This window comes from Ursus americanus, chromosome 17, assembly GCF_024610735.1.
Source record: "Ursus americanus isolate L20-20 chromosome 17, mUrsAme1.1.p, whole genome shotgun sequence".
In the NCBI taxonomy this organism is placed as follows: Eukaryota; Metazoa; Chordata; class Mammalia; order Carnivora; family Ursidae; genus Ursus; species Ursus americanus.
This window is the reverse complement of record NC_142143.1, coordinates 46,360,742-46,381,976: the sequence shown is the minus strand read 5'-3', so window position 1 is coordinate 46,381,976 and position 21,235 is coordinate 46,360,742. Positions and strand designations below refer to the sequence as shown.

The 21,235-nt window shown below is 39.7% G+C and overlaps 1 long non-coding RNA gene across 1 annotated transcript; it reads left to right on the top strand.

Annotated features, from left to right (window-relative positions):
- Positions 1–3,603: 3,603 nt before the first annotated feature.
- On the top strand, positions 3,604–19,810 carry LOC123787290 (uncharacterized). Its single transcript, XR_006778138.2, has 3 exons — positions 3,604–3,738; positions 17,821–17,948; positions 19,716–19,810. It is a non-coding gene; the product is annotated as an uncharacterized LOC123787290 (long non-coding RNA).
- The last annotated feature ends 1,425 nt before the right edge of the window (positions 19,811–21,235 follow it).

The following is a 21,235-nucleotide window of genomic DNA, read 5'->3' as shown; positions in this document are numbered from 1 at the left end:
TCTTATATCTGACTACTAAGTGGTCTTATTAGTTTTTCAGTTGATTCTCTTGGATATTCCAGGCTGTCAAGATGAGGTATATAAATAATGACAGCTTCCTCTCTTTCTTTCTCCTGACTACCTTATTTGCCAATTTTTGTGCATTTTTATGGCATAGGGAAGAGTTCATAATGTAATCCTGTGGTGAAGGGAAGTCCTTAATGCATTCCAGGCAACAGGAACTCTGTGTTTTGAGCACAAGGTTAAGAAATAGGTTGACCCATTCCCGAAATTAAGAGTAGTTTGACATGACTATAAGGTGGGGTGCAAATGAGGACAGCAAAATACAATAACTTGAAAGGGAAAACAGAGGATCCTATAGGATGACCAGCCATTAAAAGACCATCAGCAAGGATGTGGTGTGAAAAGCCTTATATTTTAGAAAAACTACCAAGTCAGCAGTGTGGGGGAATACTGAAGAAAAGGAGACAGGCAAGGAAACTATGACAATAATGCATGCAAGGAAGGAACCACCTGTGGAGTAATAGGGAAAGGGTGTGAATCTGTGAGAATCGAGTCCCTACTCATTCAGTTGCCTTCCAGCTGTGATCTTTTTTTTAAGATTTATTTATTTATTATAGAGAGAGTACATGAGCGCATGCACACGTGCGAGCAGAGGGGAGGGACAGAGGGAGAGAGAATCTCAAGCCGACTCCCCACTGAGCACGGAGGCCACCAAGGGACTTAATCCCACAACCCCCAAGACCACGACCTGAGCCACAACCAAGAGTCGGAGGCTTAACGGACTGAGCCACCCAGGCACCCCAGCCTTCTAGTTGTGATCTTGAAACAGTTACTCCATCTCCCCAAGATTCAGTTCTTCTAATCTGTAAAATTAGGATAATAGCACCAACCTGGCATGGCTGTGAAAGTTAAGCAAGAGAAGGTGCGTGACATGCATTAAAAGATGGTAGCTCTTTATGGTGGAGCTACACAAGGGAGGTGAGATTGCAGATGAGGTCACAGATTCAGAAAATGGTATCCCTCAAAGTGCCATGTCAACGCTATCACTTCCTCTTCTGAGTTATCAGGGAAGATAAACTGTGATGTCTAAGTTATGGAGGAAGATAAAGCTGTGTGTGACACCCTTTCTGCCACACCCCAAGTTCCACCTCTCTGGTGCTCTTTGCTTTCTCTTCCCCCAGCCCATGCCCCACCTTTAAGACTGCTATGGTGATTAGATTTGCATCATGACACAGCTGAACTACATGGCTCAAAAGTTAGTGTACCAGCTCAACAACAACAACAGAACAACCCAATAGAACATGGGCAAAGGACTTGAATAGACATTTCTCATTTCTGCAAAGGAGATATGCAGGTAGCTTCAAGCACATGAAAATATGCTTATCTTTAGGGAAATGTAAATCAAACCACAATGAGATACCACTTTGTATCCATTAGGATGGTTATAATTAAAAAAAAAAAAGTAAAATAACAAATGTTGACAAAGATGTGGAGAAATTGGAGCTGTTTTCATTGCTGGTGGATTTGTAAAATCATTTAGCCAGTGTGAAAAACAATTTGGTATTGCCTTAAGAAGTTAAACATAGAATTAAACATAGAATTGCAGTAATTCTACTCCTAGGTATACTCAAAAGTATTGAAAACAGGTATTCAAACAAGCACAGGTAAACACTTGTGGTCTGAATGTTTGTATCTCCCCAAAATCACATGTTGGAATCCTAATGCCCAATGTTATGATGTTAGAAGGTGGAACCTTTGGAAAATGATTAAGTTATCAGGGTGGGGCCCTCATGAATGGGATTAGTGTTATAAAAGAGATCCACAGAGTTCCCAAGCCCCTTACACCACATGAAGATACAAGAAGTCTTTGAGCCAGAAAAGGGCTTTCATCGAACCATGCTGACACACTGATCCCAGGCTTCCAGCCTCCACAACTGAAAGCAATAAATTTCTGTATTTATAAGCTACCCAGTCTATATTTTGTTTAGCAGTTCAAAAGGACTATGACAACACAGGTTCATAGAAGCCCTATTTACAAGAGCTAAAAGGTTGCAACAGCCCAGTGTCTATTAATAATGATAAATAAAATGTGGTATACACGTATAATAGAATATTACTCAGCCATAAAAGGAAATGAGGTCCTGATCTATACTACAACATGGAAAACGTTATGCTATGTGAAAGAAGCCAGACACAAAAAATTATGTATTATATGATTCCATTTATAATAAATAACCAGAACAGGTAAATCCACAGTAGAGACAGAGCAAAGATTGGTAGTTACCAGAGACAGGGAGGAAAATTACTTAATAGGTATGGGGTTCCCTTTTGGGGTGATAAAAATGTTATGGAACTAGGTAGAGGTGATGTTTGCACAACGTGGTGAATATAGTATATGCCCCTGAAATGTTCACTTTGAGATGGATAATTTCATGTTAATTTTACCTCAATAACATAAATAAGTGAAATTACATTTTCTAATTATTACAAAAGACTCTTCATAGAAACTGAATGTGATTGGCTGTATAGACCCTTGACTCAAGTCACCAGTGAATGAAAAGTAGTTTGCGTTAAACCACGTTGGGACCCAGGCATTAATGCCCAGGCATTCTCTCCTGTTTCACAACATGAGTAGCCCCAGTGAGAGCAGTGCCATCGCCTACCGATGCCATTACCTTTAACTAGTTGAAAACTGCATTGGGGCCCTCGTTTTTTCTCTCCATTGTCTTGTCTTCCCACAGTCCCCTCTGAACACTTCCAGCCATGGGCTAGTTCCAGGGGCCTTTGGGAGGCAATTTTTCTCCTTTTGAGTTGCTGAATTTTCTCTGACTGTGATATCTTTAAAAGTCCTCACATGGGGATGTCTGGGTGGCTCAGTCGGTTAAGCATCTGCTTTCGGCTCAGGTCATGATCCCAGGGTCCTGGGATGGAGCCTCACGTGGGGCTCTCTGCTCAGCAGGGGATCTGCTGCTTCTCCCCCTTAATCTCCCTCTATGCTCTCTCTCTCTCTCTCAAATAAATAAAATCTTTATAAGGAAAATAAAAGTCCTCACATACTGTTATATGAAATTATTATGTCTTATGTCTAGCCTATAAGCTCCATGAGGGCAGGAACCACTCTGCCTTGGTTCACCGCTATACCTAGCACATAGCACAACAAGGAAATTTATCAGCCCATCCTGGCAGACCTGGGTTTCCTGGGGGCTGAGCATCACAGCACCTGAACAAAAAAGTCAGATAGATAAATTGGTTCTCAGTTTTAACATTTTAACTTTATCTTTGTCCTGTGTGCATAGGAAAAGAGATTGAGTACAAACCAGCTAATGCTTCTCTAATATCACCCTTCACCTTCCCAGTCAAAATACCACCTTGGCCCCCTTACCAGCCGATAAAACACCTCTTCCACCTGCAGCTCTCTGATGCTGCTCGTTCATCACCACCTGAAGATAAAAATGCTAGGATATTAATTCAACATGGTTTGAAAAGTGAAATAACATCTCCCCGTTTCTTTCTACTCAGAATTCAAATTGTTTAATTTGTTGTATTAAAAAGAGACAAAGCATTAAACGCCCTCTCACTTCACTGTTTTTCTTTTATTCTAGGTGACTCACTTTCGTCCAGCTACTGACTTCCCAGGAAATGTTGCCAGTGCTCGAAGCTGCAATGGGACTAGTTCATTGCTCTACATCAACAAAGTCTTAATCTAGCTGTAAGGCTCAAAGAAAGACTCTACAGGTAATAATTACAGACAAGGGTTGTTCCAAAGGAAAAAGATGTTTTGACACTGTTAAGAATCACCAGGTGTAGGTGCCTCCTGTGTCAAGCACAATACGTGGGAAGAAGACCAATTTACTCGTCAGTTTCGGGTTTGAAACTCAGCTCTTCCACTCACTGTATGAGCTTCAGCAAGTTATTAAACAGCTCTGAACATCAGCTTATTAACCTTAAAAAATGGAAATAACAGTTAATTCCTAGGGTTGTTATATGCATTAAATACGTTATTGTATTTAAAGGTGACCTGATACATATTGGGCTCTCAACTAATAGCCATTATCATCATTCTATGCCAGACTCATCTTATTGGGGTAAAATTTCGTTTGTCTCTTGTTTACGTACATACACGCACAAATACACAAGTGTCTCCTCACCTGATTTTCAGGCTTATCTAATGATAAAACTGTCAAAATAGAAAAGTAAAACAAACTGTTTAATGTACTACAGCCATGAAAACAGTTAAAAAAACAAAACTCTTGGGGCGACTGGGTGGCTCAGTCGTTAAGTATCTGCCTTCGGCTCAGGGCGTGATCTTGGCGTTCTGAGATCAAGCCCCACATCAGGCTCCTCCGCTGGGAGCCTGCTTCTTCCTCTCCCACTCCCCCTGCTTGTGTTCCCTCTCTCACTGGCTATCTCTCTCTCTGTCAAATAAATAAATAAAAATCTTAAAAAAAAAACAAAACTCTTAATCCATATGAATTCCGTTAGGCCAGACAAGTCTGCATTAATTTTACCCATGTTTGCCAAATGTTACCCAATTTTCGAGGCTGCTTTCCTTATCACAATCCATAATTTCCACAAATATACACCTATGTTTCCATACATACATAGATCCCAATGAGAAACTAAACCAGATGTAATTTTTTTTTTTAAAGATTTTATTTATTTATTCGAAAGAGATAGAGACAGTCAGCGAGAGAGGGAACACAAGCAGGGGGAGCGGGAGAGGGAGAAGCAGGCTCACAGCAGAGGAGCCCGATGTGGGGCTCGATCCCATAACGCCGGGATCACGCCCTGAGCCGAAGGCAGGCGCTTAACCGCTGTGCCACCCAGGCGCCCCATAAACCAGATGTAATTTTTTTAAAAAAAGGGCATTGAGGAATATATTTTTCAAGTACCGTCTGATTCTTGGGAGGCTCAGAAATTTTTTTCATAGTAAGATGAACTTAAATCAATTCCATAACTAGTTAGACAATGCCTACTACATTCAGACACAGGAGAGATCCAAAGATAAATATGATACAGGCTGTGCCCTCAAGGAGCTTATAGTCTAGTAAAAACCTGATAATATCAGCCATGTGACAGATCTCATTATTCTAACAAATCACTTCATCCCAGCTTGGCCTGTTCAGTGGATCTCACGGAAATAGTTCAGACAAAATCAGCTGGAAACAGTGCAGGTAATTTTCTAGATTCTTTGGGCAGATAATCTTGTTTTACAGAATAACAAAACAAAATAAAGGTTTCTGAATTATCTCTTGGGGCTGGCTCTGTTGTTTGTGTTCACCAGGTAATAACTCAATTATCCTTTTCTATGTAGATAGCACCATTATATATGAGACCATAGCAGAGAAGCTTTGGCAAGATTATTTGCACAAGGAGGTATTTCCTTATTTGTACCAAACACCATGATATTTAAGCAACTCGAGGGAAATAAATTTTTACACCGTGCTGGATATTCTGTGCTAAGAATTCTTATGTGGTGCACTAGGTAAATTCCATGCAAAATAATTTTCCTTAAGACTCAGAATGTTTGTGAAGACACCCTTCATGATTTGTTTTCATTGAAAAAGTTTCATCCAAAATTTGACCTTACAAACAATACCAGCACACTCTGAACCAGACACTTGCAAATCACTGTGGATCTCTGGTATGCTAAGCCCTCTAGGGAGGAGAAGGAATGGAACATCATTTCCTCTCCACCACTAGGTAACTATTAATAGTCCAGCATTCTAATGAAAACCCTCGTGACCTGGAAAAGTTAATGTGCCTTTCAGTGTCCTATTTATACAGAAGGAATAACTCAGGATCAAGTCCAAGATGTATACACGTTTTTATACACACACACACACACACACACACAGTTCATGGACTTATCCCATTCATTATGAAAGCCAGAAAGAATTACATAGTCTATATTTCTTCTGGTTCAGGAGTTACACAGGGGCGCCTGGGTGGTGCAGTCCTTAAGCGTCTGCCTTCGGCTCAGGGCGTGATCCTGGCATTCTGGGATCGAGCCCCACATCAGGCTCATCTGCTGGGAGCCTGCTTCTTCCTCTCCCACTCCCCCTGCCTGTGTTCCCTCTCTCGCTGGCTGTCTCTCTCTGTCAAATAAATAAATAAAATCTTTAAAAAAAAAAAAAAGGAGTTACACAGTCTATATTTCTTTCAGTTCTCACATTACATAGCCAATGACTCAGGACATTGCAAAATACTGAAGTTCTACTAGAAATGCCTTTAGGAAAATGATAGACCAAATTTTGGAGATAATTGCAACCCACTAAAAATAAATAAATAAATAAATAAATAAATAAATAAATAAATAAATACTGTAAAATAAAAAAATCACGGCATTCCTCCCCCTAAAAACTTAATGAAATTCAAGGGTTATGTCAAAAAGTGAGACCAGTAGAATGGAAAACGTAGTCTGAAATAAGTTTAAATATCAGTTATACAGACATTGTTCAACTTATGATTTTTTGACTTTATCACAGTGCAAAAGCAATATGCATTTAGTAGGAACTGTACTTTAAATTTTGAATTTTGATATTTTCCTGGGCAAGCGGTATGTGGTGCGACACGGTCTCATGATGGCAGGCAGCAGCAGTGAGTGGTAATGCCCGGCCAGCTATGCCATCGCGAGGGTCAGCAACTGGTATGCTTGCCAGCCTTCCGTACCCGTACGACCATTCTGCGTTTCAGGACAGTATTTCATAAATTCCATGAGACATTCAACACTTTCTTATAAAATAGGCCTTGTGTGAGATGATTCTGCCCAACCATAGGCTAATGTAAGTGTTCTGAGCACACTTAAGGCAGGCTAGCCTAAGCTGTGATGTGCAGTAGGTTAGATGTATTAAATGCCTTTTGGCTTAAGAGATTTTCAGCTAATGATGGGTTTAATGGGATGGAAGCCTGTCCTAAGTGGAGGAAGATCTGTATATACTTATATTATTAAAGTGAGAACGTAATTATTATTGGCAGGAATGTGTATCATGGTTTACAAGGCTCTTTTCTTTTTTAAGTGTCCACTTGGACTTCACTCCCTTTAAGAAGACTCTCTTGGCTCTTCTTAGAACAGATTAGGTGCCCTTTCGTGTTCTTCTTACCTTAGCACTTGTCAAGTAAGCCTGGCAAGAGTTCTGTAAGATGGATGTAGTTTTGGTTGCCGTTCTGCAGATAAGAAAACTGCGTTCAGAGAAATTGAGTGGCTTGTCTTTCCAAGATCACCAAGCAGAACCAGGAACCAAACTCCCATCAAATGATTCCAGCCCCCACATGTTAGCTGCAAGTCACAGGGGAAAGGTCATTCAATGGGCTTCTCTTCCACTTACTCTAAGACTGCATCTATTCAACATTCAATAGAGAGATGAGCAACTATCTGTTGACTTTGGGCAATAAGCATAGATCATTTGGGTAATTATAATAAGAATGTACTGAACGCTAGTGCCAAGTGCCAGGCACTTGGTAACTGCTTAATGCATTCTCCCATTTTGTTATTAAAACATCCTTTCGTATACAAATGATGATTATTTCCCTCCACCCATTTCCACACTTCACAGTTAAAGAAACTGAGGCTCAAGGAGGTTAAATAATTGGCCCGAAGTCACACCACTAGAACATAACAGAGCAGGCTCTCTATCCAGGTTTCTGACTCTGAGTCCACCTGCTTACCCACCGCACCTATGACCCACTTCAAGCCCCTCCCCCAAACCTTTTCCTTAGATATTTATTTAAGAAGGGAAAGTGTAGGCTACAAGGTAAGGATTGCCCTGAATTATCTTAATAACTGTTGAAACCTTCCCTTTTTTAAACACATAGAGACATTTACTAAGAATTCTTTCAGATTTGGGTTCAAATTCTGATTCAGCCACTTAGCAGATGGAATGACTGTGTTCACATTGCTGAACCTCCATAACTCAGTTTTCCCCATTTGACAAAAATTGCTGATAAGACTCAATCAGTAGGGTGGTTGCACCTGAAGTGAAATCATGTATCAGAAACCTCCAGTTATGGAACCTAGTAGACAGAAGTCATTAAATAAATATCAAACCCAACCCCTTCCCTTCCCCTGGGTTCTAGCTTTAAATATAGGTGTAAATCAAGCACACATTAGATAACAGAAAAATCTTCTTCAATTCATTAACTCAGCCATTCACCTCAGAATATTGTCGACCTTTCTTGACCCTCTCCAGTTAAGGAGATTTTAAGATGACAACTTCCTAAAGTTTTTTTTTTTTTTTTAATTCTATGTCTGGATGGCAATAGCCCCTTGAACATTTTTTTTTCTGTTTGTTTGTACAAGTGCATAAATGTATCTATATCTTAAACATAGTATCAGTGATGATAGATACTCTCTTTAATTCCACCATTATCTATGAAGTCCCTCCTGCACCAAAAACTATCCCCACACCCAAGGAGTTCATAGTTTATTGGGTAAACAAACACAAGCATAGCTAGGACACTGTGTGATAATGGTGCCATAACAGAGGCATGTACCAAGTTCCATGGGAGCAATTAATTCTTTTTGAGGTGTTAGGGACTAGTTCGCCGTGGAGGTGACATTTGAGTTCAGCCACAAAGAATGAGTCAGTTTCTCCAAGGCCTGAGGAACATCATCAAAGTCAAATTTCAAGGAGGGTATCCTGTTAAAACTAAAACCACGAGAATGTCACATCAGAGAAAATACTCTGCTTTTGCTTGGTCCTCATTATTAGAGACAAAAGAGTCGTGATAACTTTCAGGGTTAATCTGCTAAAGTCATTTGATGGTGGTTTTACAAAGCAAATGTGTGGTATTTAACTATCCCAAAGCCACCATTCTGTAGCCCTTAGGATTCCGAACAACGTGAGTTTCTCCTTTGAGGGCTCATGTATAATGAATGCATGTTACATTAAAGATTATTAAAGATTTTGAACCTTCTTTTTTATGTGTAAGATTGGTAGCTTTTAAAATATTGATGCATTTGTGCAAGTTACTTGACTTGAATTTTACAGTAAACTCAGGAAAGAAAATGTCAAAGTTGAACTAATTTTAAATGAACTCTTTAAAAAAAATACTTCTTAAAATGGGTAATATTTTGAGATGAATTAGTCTACACATCTCATCCTGGATCTCAAAGTATAAGTAGCTCAAGGGTACAAAATAGTAGGATTGAAATAGCAATGAAGACTTGCGGAAATGCCCCAAGACTTGTTTTTGTTCTAAGTGCAACCCATGTCTTTCTACTTTTTGCTTCTAATCATTCTTCCATATGTCAGCATACGGACATTTTCCATATGCTGACAAATAAGTCTAGTAGCCATTCACATGGCACCTGCTACTCTCTTCCCGTTGCCTTCATCCTTTCACCGTTCACCATGTCCAGCCGGCATTGCCATCAGGAGATGGAACAGCTGATGCCATGGAGCTGATGTCAGGATGACAAGGCAACTTTGGTGTTACACTGAATAATTAGGAAGAATGTCTCTCTTCCTTTCTTGACTTACTCTCTCAGAGAGACAGGACCAAGGCAGACATCTTTGGGCCCCAGAGATGGACAACATTATCAGTGCGGTGGCCCTTACAAGCTTTACTCACAACCTCCCCATCCCCCTTTCCACAGGATTCAGACATCAGGCCCTGGGGCAAGAGACAAGCTGACCGACAGCCCCAAATCTCTCCCGTCTAGCCATCTAACGATTAAAGCTTTGTTTCTGGGTCCGGCTTGTGCCTGGCTGCCTTGCCTGTCAGAACAAGTCCTCACCAAAGAAGCCCTAGGACTATGTCATGGAGATGGCCTGGCATGCCATTTCCTCAGGTAAAGCCAAATTAGTCTGAACTTCAGAGATCACCTAGCTTGGGATTATAGGACTCTTGAACTTATTCCTACTTGCTTTAGTTATTTGATAAAAATAAGTTAAGCCTCATAACAAACCTTGGAAGAAGCTAATGTCCATTTTTATTTGGTTAAAGATGAAGGAAGGAAGGAAGGAAGGAAGGAAGGAAGGAAGGAAGGAAGGAAGGAAGGAAGGAAGGAAGGGAGGAAGGAAGGAAGGAAGGTCTTATCAAAGCTATACCTTTCCCTGAGTGAATGTTTGGTAGAAATGTTCCATCTCTGTAACCACTATGCCTAAATCACTCTTACAATTTCAAATATTTTGTCCATTTTCCTTAGAAATAGTAACAGCTAGAATTGATATCACATTTTGCAAAGCCTTTCCATATACATTCTTTCATTCAGTTTTTGAGTATTCTGTAAAATAGATAGTACTGTGATCTCCATTTTCCAGAAGAAAAAATTAAGCAGTGCCTCACACCCAACCTCACTGCCCCCGCTTTCACTACTAAACTTTATTAACTGCTCAAGCTACACTGAAAACAGCATTTCCTTGAGGAAGCCTTACCTGACATCCTTGGCATCTGTTCCAGTACAGCAAAGTACCAGCACAAGAAGGAGCTCGGGATGGCCAGAGCCTGCCAGACATCGCCTCAAGCCTTGAGTTGTCCCATTCATTCCCCCCAAGGCCATATGTATAATAGTATTTTCCATGTGTGGCAGGATGTGAAAAAGGCTAAGAGGCACTGCCATGGAATCACGGCTAAGAGCATAGGTTTTGCACTTAGTAGCTCTGTGACTTTGGGCAGTTATCTAACCCCTCTGGGTGTTAGTTTCCTCATCTGGAAAATGGAGATAGCAACAGTGAGTACGTAGAGAGCACTTACTACCATGGGGGTTGTCCCATTTGCTTTTCACAATAGAATAGGGTAGGCGAATCATACAGAGAGGAGGCTGGGGCTTAGAAAGGTGAGAGTCACACTGATATCAAGTTGCTTGAACTTACCATGGACAGTATAAGAGCAGTGATTCAAACCCACACCCATATTCGTAATCAATCCATGACCCTGGGATCATAACTGAACCTTCCCCACAGACTTGTTATAGGACTAAATCTGATCATCTATGTGTAAATGATGTTCTTCTTTTCTCGAAATCATAACTGAAGACCAAAACCACCCCGCACGCCTGCCGGGGCTCTGCAGCCTTTACTGAGAGACACCATTGAGAGGTAGCTGGAGTTCCCACCCACCATCATCCCCCAGACACTACCTCACCACCCCAGCCAACAGAAGGGGACTTGCAGACCTGCCTCTATGGAAGCAGAGCCCATAAAAGAGACTTAGGGAGACAGATGCTGTGCCTGTACCGCTGAGGGTAGGGATATCCATTTCAAAGCCCTCTTTCCTAGAAAGATGGCCTCTGCACTTGTCACTCCAAGAACTGACTGGTCACACAGGTGGTTGGAATTGGGAGCCACCTCTTGCCATAATTGGCACTGCATAGTGGGCAAAGAGGCACTCGTATCAAGGTTTTACACAACTGGGATGAGGGGGTCAGCAGGAGACAACAGCTAAATCCTGCAAGGGGTCACCAGTGCTTAGGGAAAAGGCACCAGAGTGAGTCCCTCCCCGATGGGGGATGTTGAAGCCCCCTCATGCACTCACCTATGAAATATGGAAATGGTGATGCATTCCCCATGGGACTGTCATGAATCCCAGGTGAGATGATGTATGTGAGAGTCCCTCTGCAGAGCGGACCCACAATTAATGTTAGCTCTCTTGCCACGTTCTTGCTACTCTGTTAAAAGCCTGGATAAATACTTTGAGTGTGGGAAGAGAGGGTAGCTTTTCATAATGTCAGATTCAATCTAAAACGAAAAGTCTGTGTTTGCAAAGTTCTATCTCCCTGGATTACCAGGCAGATTCTGAAATTTATTAACCTTTTTAGTCATTTGTGATCACCAGCAAGGGGACTTTTTTGAATAATCAAAAAACCTTCTCATTCTGGCAGCCAAATAAAAGGAGGCCAGGTGTTCGGGATTAAAAATGCATTACCCCCACCACTGACTTTCTGGGGACGGTGTCAAGAATTTTCTCTTTCATAATATGTACCATTTCTGAAGTAGAGAAAGAGGAGGGGAAAGGGAACAGAGGTGATGAGAGGACTTTAGGAACCATGAGGGTGGACAGAAAAATGAAGTGTGAAAGTGGCAGCCAGAAGATAGGAGAATCCTATTTTTAACCATTTATGGTCTTCTTCCTTCCCCTTAAAAATAGACCTTCTTCCTGCCCACAGTGAATTGAGTGGACAATATCTGGGGGTTCCATAACACCATTTGTATATCTATTTGAAGGCATGGACATCGTGTATCTTTTGGTCAGGCTGGGTAGGCCTTTTAACACTAGATACACAGCCCAAATTTCCTCTAGAAATGTTTCTAAGAAAAACACCCACATCCACACTATTGTTTTTAAAAATGATCCTTAGCACAGGGGTGCCTGGCTGGCTCAGTCGTGGAGCATGCAACCTTGATCTCAGGGTTGTGAGTTCAAGCTCCATGTTGGGGGTGGAGATTACATAAAAATAAAATCTTGAAAAAAAAAATTATCCCTAGCACAAGGCTAAGACTATTTTCTTGAAGTAAAACTAAGATGATTTCTGATTGCTAATAATACTAACCGCACACGTGTTGAGTGTGTGCTCTCCGTGCCAAGCACCATGCTAAGTCTTGACATTCATGGTACCCTTTTGGCAGATGGGGAAGTTTCAGCTCAGGAAGCTAGCAGACTGGATCCAGGCCACAGAGCTCATGTGTGGTGGAATTTGTATTCAACCCAGGTCTCATCCAAACCCTGACACTGTCACCTCTGCCATATTATCAGCTTTAGAAACATGTAGTACCAAGCTGAGCTCTGACACTGAGCACCGCAAGAAATCCAGCCCATGGGAAAGGCAAGAAGGAGACACAGCACCGCTTGCTATAGAAAGAAGGACTGTATTACAAGCCCTTCAGACTTCGTACACAGCCTCCTGGTGCATCATGCGGCCATTTTGAGGCGCAAGGATTACTTCGGAAAGCCTTCTGTAATTTCAGAGTTTAATGATATGAAATTAGACCTAGAATGCTCAAACAAACCCGTTTCAAAACTACAATACCCCTGGCAATGAGCACTTCCATTAGATTTGAGACCATTACGTCTCCATCGCTGTGTGAGGGAAATGGATGCTTTTACGTTAGAACAAACACAAAACATCATTTTCATCCAGTACAATTTCCTGAACTCCTTTTATCCAATTTCCCAATCTTTCAGATATTTGAAACTGAAATAAAGCTTTCCTCTTAGCCCAGTTTCTTGTTCACTTTAACTCCACAACAAAATTATTCTTAGGTTTTATCATTGGCCTATTTCTTACATGGGATTTGGGTTTCATTATTTCAACATGGGGTCAAAAATAGAAAAAAATGCTCCAGTAACAGACTTTTGTTATTTTCTCTACAATATAATCATCGCATCATGCCATTTTGCTCAACCCTTGCACATCATATGGGAGATCCTTAAACAATTACAAATCTACTACAAACAATAGTTTCTGGTACTTAGGTATTGAGGAATTTCTTAAAGATGATAAACACAAGGTATTTACAATAGATTGAGAGATGAAACAACCTAAATAGAAGGGAAATATTCCCCAATCTTATATGAATGAAGATTGCATACATCCCAATTGGGAAAAGTTTCATATTTTTTAAACACAATAAAATGTTTTTAGTCTTTGGACAAGTATTTTAAAAATCCTTGGTTAAACATATTTACTGTGTATACATATATACATTTACTATTTGTAAGACTTCTCTAAGATGCCATTGGGGACTGGGACAAATAATAAATACATGGGTCACCAACTTCAAGAATCTTTCAGTCTTATAAGGGAGGTAAGAAATGTGTTCACAAGCTATAATATAAAGACAAATGTGGTAAGTGCCATAAAGTAAGGTGCAGAGCATTAAGGGAGTTCAGAAGAAGGAGGGATATTCTCTATGTGAGGAGATCAGAAGATGGTAGGCTGGGAGCACCTGGGTGGCTCAGTCATTAAGCATCTGCCTCCGGCTCAGGGCGTGATCCCAGAGTCCTGGGATCGAGACCCACATCGGGCTCCTCTGCTGGGAGTCTGCTTCTTCCTCTCCCACTCCCCCTACTTGTGTTCCCTCTCTCGCAGGCCGTCTCTCTCTCTGTCAAATAAATAAATAAAATCTTAAAAAAAAAAAAAGAAGAAGAAGAAGAAGATGGTAGGCTGACCATTCTAGGATAATGAAATGCATGAGAAAAGGTAATACCTGTTCAGGAAACAATCCCCTTTGGAATTCAAAATGTCAATGGGAAATATAACAGGCGTGTTAGCCAGAGATCGGATCATGGAGAGCAAATTCCAGACCCAAGGGTTTGGAGGTTAGTCAGTTGGAGAATACAGACTCACTAGGTATAACCAGTATTTCAAACTTTACCTATTTTTGCCTATTTAAAATATCTCTCTTTTAGACAACTTTATTGAAGTATAATTGGCATAAAATTAACTGTGCGTGTTTAAAGCATGTAATTCGGTAAGTTTTGACATGTGTGTGCACCCATGAAACCATCACCACAATCAAAATAATGAACATATCAATCACCCCCACAAGTTTCTTTGTTCCCCTTCGTAATCTCTACCCCCTGCCCCATCCCCAGGCAACTACTGATCTGCTTCCTGCCACTGTAGATTAATTGGCACTTGCAAGAATTTTGTATAAATGGAACTATACAGTATGGACTCTTCAATCTGGCTTCTTTCACTCAACACAATTTTTTGAGATTCATCCATATTGTTGGGTGTATCAATAGTTTGTTCCTTTTTACTAGTAAGTAGTATTCTATTATGTGGATATGCCATACTTTGTTTACTCATTCACCATTTTGATGGACATTTACATTGTTTTTAGTTTGGAGTTATTACAAGTAACGCTACTTTCACTATTCATATTCAAATCTTCATATCGACCTATGCCTTCATTTCTCTTGCATTAACACCTAGCTGTGAAGTGACTGACTCACATAGTAAGTTTCTGTTGTGCTTTTCAAATAACTGTCAAAGTACTTGCCAAAATGGTTTATCACTTTGCATTCCGACCAGCATCATACGAGAATTTCAGTTGTTCCATGTCAGAACGCTTGGTGTGGTTGCTGTTTTTTAATTTTGGACACTCAGGTAGGTGTGTAGTAATATCTTATTATGGTTTTCATTTGCATTTCCCCAATGACTAAAACTTTTCATGTTTTTATTTGCCACTTTTATAGCTTCTTTGATGAAGTGTCTGCTCAAATCTTTTGCCCATTTTAAAATTAACATTATTATTGAGATTCCAGAGTTCTTTATACATTCTGAATGTAAGCCCTTTATCAGATACATGATTTACGAATATTTTCCCCAGTCTTGAAAGGGGCTTCAAAGAGTAGAGGTTCTTAATTTTGATGAAGTCTAACGTATCCATTTTTTTATGAAGTGTGCTTTTCACAATGCATTTAAAAAATCTTTGCCTAACTCAAAGTCACAAAGATCTGTGTTCTCTTCCTGTTTTAGAGTTTTACATTTCAGTCTATGATCCATTGTGAGTTAATTTTTTTATATATGGTGCAAAATTCATATGGTATGAATTGAAGGGTTTTCAGGGGGGAGTTGGGGGTGTTTTGCAGATAAATATCTAATTGTTCTAACATCATTTGCTGAAAAAGTTATCCTTTTTATCTAAATACCCTTGTCAAAAATCAATTGACCATATATGTTAGGTCTATTTCTGGATTCTATTCTGTTCCATTGATCTATTTGTCTACCTTGATGCCAATGCCACACTGCCACACTGTCTTAATTACTAAAGTGTTATAAAAGCCTTGAAGTCAGATAGTGTAAGTCCTCCAAATTTGTTCTCTTATTTCAGATTATTTAAGCTATTCTAGATCCCTTGCATTTCCATAGAAACTTTAGAATCAGCTTATTAATTTCTACCAAAAAAAAAAAAAACCACACTGGGATTTTCACTGGGATTGCAATGAATCTATATATTAATTTAGAGACATGCTCTCTTCACCATATTGAGTCTTCCAATCTGTAAACACAATATGTCTGTCTATTTTGGTCTTCTTTAATTTCTCTCAGCAATGTTTTATAGTTTTCCGTGTACCAATCTTTCACATCTTTTCTCAAATGAATCCCCAAATATTTCATATTTTTATGTTATTTTAAATCATTCTTGTTTCAATGTCTGATTATTCATACATTGAAATCCAGTGGATTTTTGTATGTGATTTCATATTCTACAGTCTTACTAAAGTCACTTATTAATTCTGGGAGCTCTTTCATAGATTACATAGGAATTTCTATGTAAATGATCATGCCATCACTGTATAAAGAGAGTTTTACTTCTTTCTTTCCAATCCAGATAGCTTTATATCTTTTTTTCTTGTCTGATAGCAAGAAAACTGTGATCCAAAATCCTACAGTCCTCCCAAAGAGCACAAGGTAATAACTCATTGATGCTAGCACTTCGTAAGAATTCTTCAAGTGCAAGTGGAGATGGCTGTCTATCAGTATTAGGCCAGCTGTAGAAACCCCAAGTCACAACAGTACTAGACTCTTAAATTTACCTTTGCATGACTTCAGCTTCCAGCGTGTATATATTTACACTTACATATGCAAGCAGCATTTTTTTAAAGCCTCCCCAGCTCAGATACCCCATTCTAGAACCAGGCCTCCCCAAACCCACCCTAAACTTCTCATATGGCTTTGGTCATCATTCTGAATTCTCCTTTTATTACAATGAGTTACTCCTCATCGTTTTTGATGTCTTTGCCAAATGACCTAAGTTGAGTCCATTTTAATTCATCTGATACTTTTCTAATAATATTAAATTTCAAAAAGGAAAGTGTCATAGTTTTATCTACTACTTCCCAGAAGGCTCCTTGCACCATATGCAAATATACCCATCTTTTTTGTTTTTTGCAACCTCCCAGAAAGGCAGTATCTGTCAATGTAAAGCAAAAGTTCTGTTGCACAGTTTCCTCTAAACAATGGTATCTGTTGGCCTTATATCTGTCTAAAAGAGACCATTCTATAGATTGTTCTCAGGTAAAAGGATATCTGCCCCCAAGGAAATTTGTAAATTCTAACACTAGAAATAGAAGCTACAGGCAACTTGCAAATACCAATTTATTCTAATTTTTTAAAACTATTAGAGCTTAGTCTCATTGGGCACCCCTCTAAAGAAGTTTTTTCCAAAGTAAGAAGAATATTTTAGGAAGATGAATGTAGCAGTGATTTGAAGAGTAAATGAGAAGTGGAAAGAGAGGTGAGTCAGGAAGGTCAGTTACCAGACTATTGTAATAATCCAGGTCATATACAATAAAGATGTCTCCCAGAACCAATAGTAATAATGGAAAGAAAACAGTGAATGTATGAGATTTTTTTACAGAGAGGTTAAATAAGATTTAGAAAATGAACTATGAACTTTCCAAAGTCTATTTTTAAGACACATAATTAATAAAGAGAACAAGGGAAAGAAAGAAGTCAAAGATGGCTAACTAGTAGAGAAAATGGTAGCCCACTTGCAGAAGAAAATGGTCAATACATAGGAAAATATGATAAAGGGCAAGTCTGAGTGGAAAGGTGATCAGTTAGATGGTGGACATCTTGAGTCTGACTCCAATGTTGAGAGGCAGTAAGAATTATTGAAAGAGAGTTGGGTAAGGATCAGGAAACCTGAGTTCTAGTTGTGGCTGGGAGACAGTGACAGACACTGTGGGACCTGGCCCAACATTCATTTTCCACAGCACTTTCTTCCTTTCTGGTCTCAAAGAAACCTGATTTAGTTTCTGCATTGACCCAATTTGATAGTCCATGTGCTTCAGAGGAGGCTGGACTCAGACTCAGGGGGTAAATTCTGATTGGTCTAAGTCAATCACATCTTCCATTCCCAGGGCATGTCACAGGTCTGGCCAATGAAGCATGAAGAAAAGTCAGCTGTGTGCTTCAGGGTAATGAACTCCCACCCTTAAGAAGAGCTATACCAGAAGAGATGGTCTGTCCTTTCAGTGGACATTGCCAGGTATGAATGGGACACTAGGAACCACTTATAGCCATCTGACCACCAGCAGCTGGCCTGTGAACAGACCAACATGCTGAGGATGGCAGAGCCAGGAAAGAGAGAAATTTGGCCCCGTGATGCTGTCATTGAACTGCTACACTAACCAACCTTACCATGCCACACTCTTGTACTTCTTGTTATGGAAGATCACACATTTAAGCCCGTTTCATTGGGATTTCTGTTATTTAAAGCTAAAGCCATCCTTACTGACCCAGCAGCCTTGGCCCAAACCAATTTACTCTGCACACTACCATTTCTTCCACTGTAAATTAAGAGTGATCTCTGTAAGAACTCCTCCAGCTCTAACCACCCACGATTTTATTATTACAGGTAAAAATAGAGGTCAAGAGGAAGAATGAACATCTAGAGAAAGATCAAAACAAAAATACAGATACAGGAGTCATCTATGTAGTGTAAGACTTAGCTCTTGGGAATAAATGAGATTGTCAAGTGAATCTTACTGATTGCTATACATGTTAACAATAACATCTCATTTTATCCTCCCAACATGCTGCAAAGTGGGCCTCATTGCCGTTTTCTGTGAACAAACCAAGACACAAATGTCAAGAAAAGCATGAAAAATGTCCTAGACTCTTAAGATATTGTCAGAATTTCAACAGTATCACATATTTCAGACAGGTCAAGAAGAATGAACACTAAGAAAAGGTCAAACACCTTTATGACTTGGGAGGTTCTTAATGCTTTCAAGATAACTGTTGCCAGAAAGTCATAGGGATGAAAGACAGGGAGATCAGAGGGAGTGAAAAGGAAGAGATGTGAAGGAAGTAAAGACCATTTTTATCAGAAGTTTGGCAGTCAAAGAAAAGGGAAAGATGAAAAAGTACTTGAAGAGAGGAACAAGTCTGAGAGAAAAACTATTTTGTTTCTTGTCTGAAAAGACCCAACCATACAGGTGGGCAGAGGAAAAGGGACCCGTGGAGGAGAAGAGCTTTAGGAACAGGAGAAGGAGGGCCTCACTGGTGGAACTAGAAGACACAGGAGATGTGCTGTTTGCCTTCCCTCTGCTGTCTGCTCCCTGAGCTCCAGCTGAATTGAGGGCTCCGAGGGCCGATCGATGGCCAGACTTAGCTGATGTAATCACTGCTAAAACATATGAATAATGAATGAACGTTATTTCTTTTATGTGTTATTTTAATAGCCCTTTATAAAAGGATCATTGGAAAAAGACCAACATATCTTTCCAAAGTTTATTTTTAAGATGCATAATTAATACAGAAAAGTATTACTGTACAATAAAAACCAACATTTATCTCATTTTCCTAACAGAATATGACCTATGGAGAAGAAAAAGATGAAAAATATTATTAAAAATAAAATAGTTTTATATACCAGGTCCCAAATTTCACTGGGAAATTACCTAGACCTACATTACAGAGAGAAAATTTAAATTGAATAATAGAAGATACTATTCAGTAGGAACTTAGTAGATGCCAGGCCCTGTGCTAAACACTTCTTATACATTATCCTATTTAATCCTTATAACACCCTGTGAGATGGGTGTTATTAACTTGATTTTATGCTGAAGAAACTGAAGCTTAGAGATGTTATATCCCTGAGATCCACCTACAGTACTATTCTATATGAGTTTTCATAAATGAAACAATTATTCCTATATACAGAGTGTTAATTATGTTCTAGCAAGTGCTGGGTGCTTCCTAGTCTTGGGGCAACTATGTGAAGTATCTGTTTCTATTATCTTTATTACAGATGCAAATCTAAGGACCAGAAAATTAACCATGAGATGCTAGAGCCCATCCTCAAACCAGTATGGTCTGATGCCTACAAAGATTTTAAAAACTAAAGTTGAGGTAAGACTCTTTAATTTGAAAATGGCTTTATAAGATCATGTAACATATCCAGCAAGTGTAAGCCAAATCCTCAATTCCCTGGAAAGAATAAAGTATAGGATAAATTTCTGAGGATGAAAATGTTGCCTCTAGCACATAAGCTTAGTGGTGTAGTTAAAAACGTTTGAGTCAAAATTGAATGCCAGTCATGAGACACTAAACTGTGATGTGTTTAGTACTTTCCCCTTAAAAAAATAGTCAGTAGTTGATGTTCCAAAGGAAAGAATGTGTTTTGTTCTATGATGCAATTGACTATTAGCTTCCAAATGCCCATTGGCTTAGGCCTTTAAAGGGCCCTAGCTCATTAGTTTTCTCTGAATTTAAAAGTAATAACTAACATAACCGGAGATACTGCAAGCCATCTTTTAGCACCAATGTCATTACTCAGTAAAAAGGGGAAACATTGCATTAAAAAACATCTGGAGTCGGGGCGCCTGGGTAGCGCAGTGGTTAAGCGTCTGCCTTCGGCTCAGGGCGTGATCCCGGCGTTCCGGGATCGAGCCCCACATCAGGCTCCTCCGCTATGAGCCTGTTTCTTCCTCTCCCACTCCCCTGCTGTGTTCCCTCTCTCGCTGGCTGTCTCTCTGTCAAAATAAATAAATAAAATCTTAAAAAAAAAAAAAAACATCTGGAGTCATACTGCTGTGGTTTAAATCTAAGCTCTGCTACTTACTTACCTATGTGACCTCTGATAATTTTCTTATCCTTTCTGTGTCTCATATCCTCAACTGCAAAATAAGGAATGAAAGATGAGGTGATATGTGCCAATGCGGCATGGGGTATCTAACTGTTAGCTGTTGTACACACTTGGACGATCATAACACCATTTGTGGCACTCTCAGTTTATTCTTGCCTGGCTGGATAAATTAAAATTATAACTTTTTTTCAAGGCATGTTTAAGCGTTATCCCGGGGCATTCTTGCAGAAAAAAATCCTCTTTGAAAACCTAATCCCGCCTCTTTTGTCATTAGGACCAGCTACGTCATTTGCAGGGCCCGATGATGAAAAATGAAAATGTGGGGCCCCTTGTTCACAAAGTAAGAAATCCAAAACGGCAACAGCATTAAGCCAAGTGTAGAAGCTTTCTCAGCACAGGACTCTGCAACTGCATGGCTCACAGGCCCTTGAAGCCTGCCCTGCTTGGCATCACTTTCCTCGATGAAAACATAAAATACCAAGCTCTCCAAACTCACTCAGTTGTTTATTTCTTGGAATATTTGTTTCTAACCCTACCTTTCCAAGAAAAGATTTAAAGTAATTCTCTCTACAGATAGTCTGAGAATGAAAATATTCTTCAGAAAACCAACTTCCTGTCCCAGGGCAGATTTTTACTACATCGTTAAACACAGCTACTCTCTTGGAGTGTGGAAAAGTCAAACA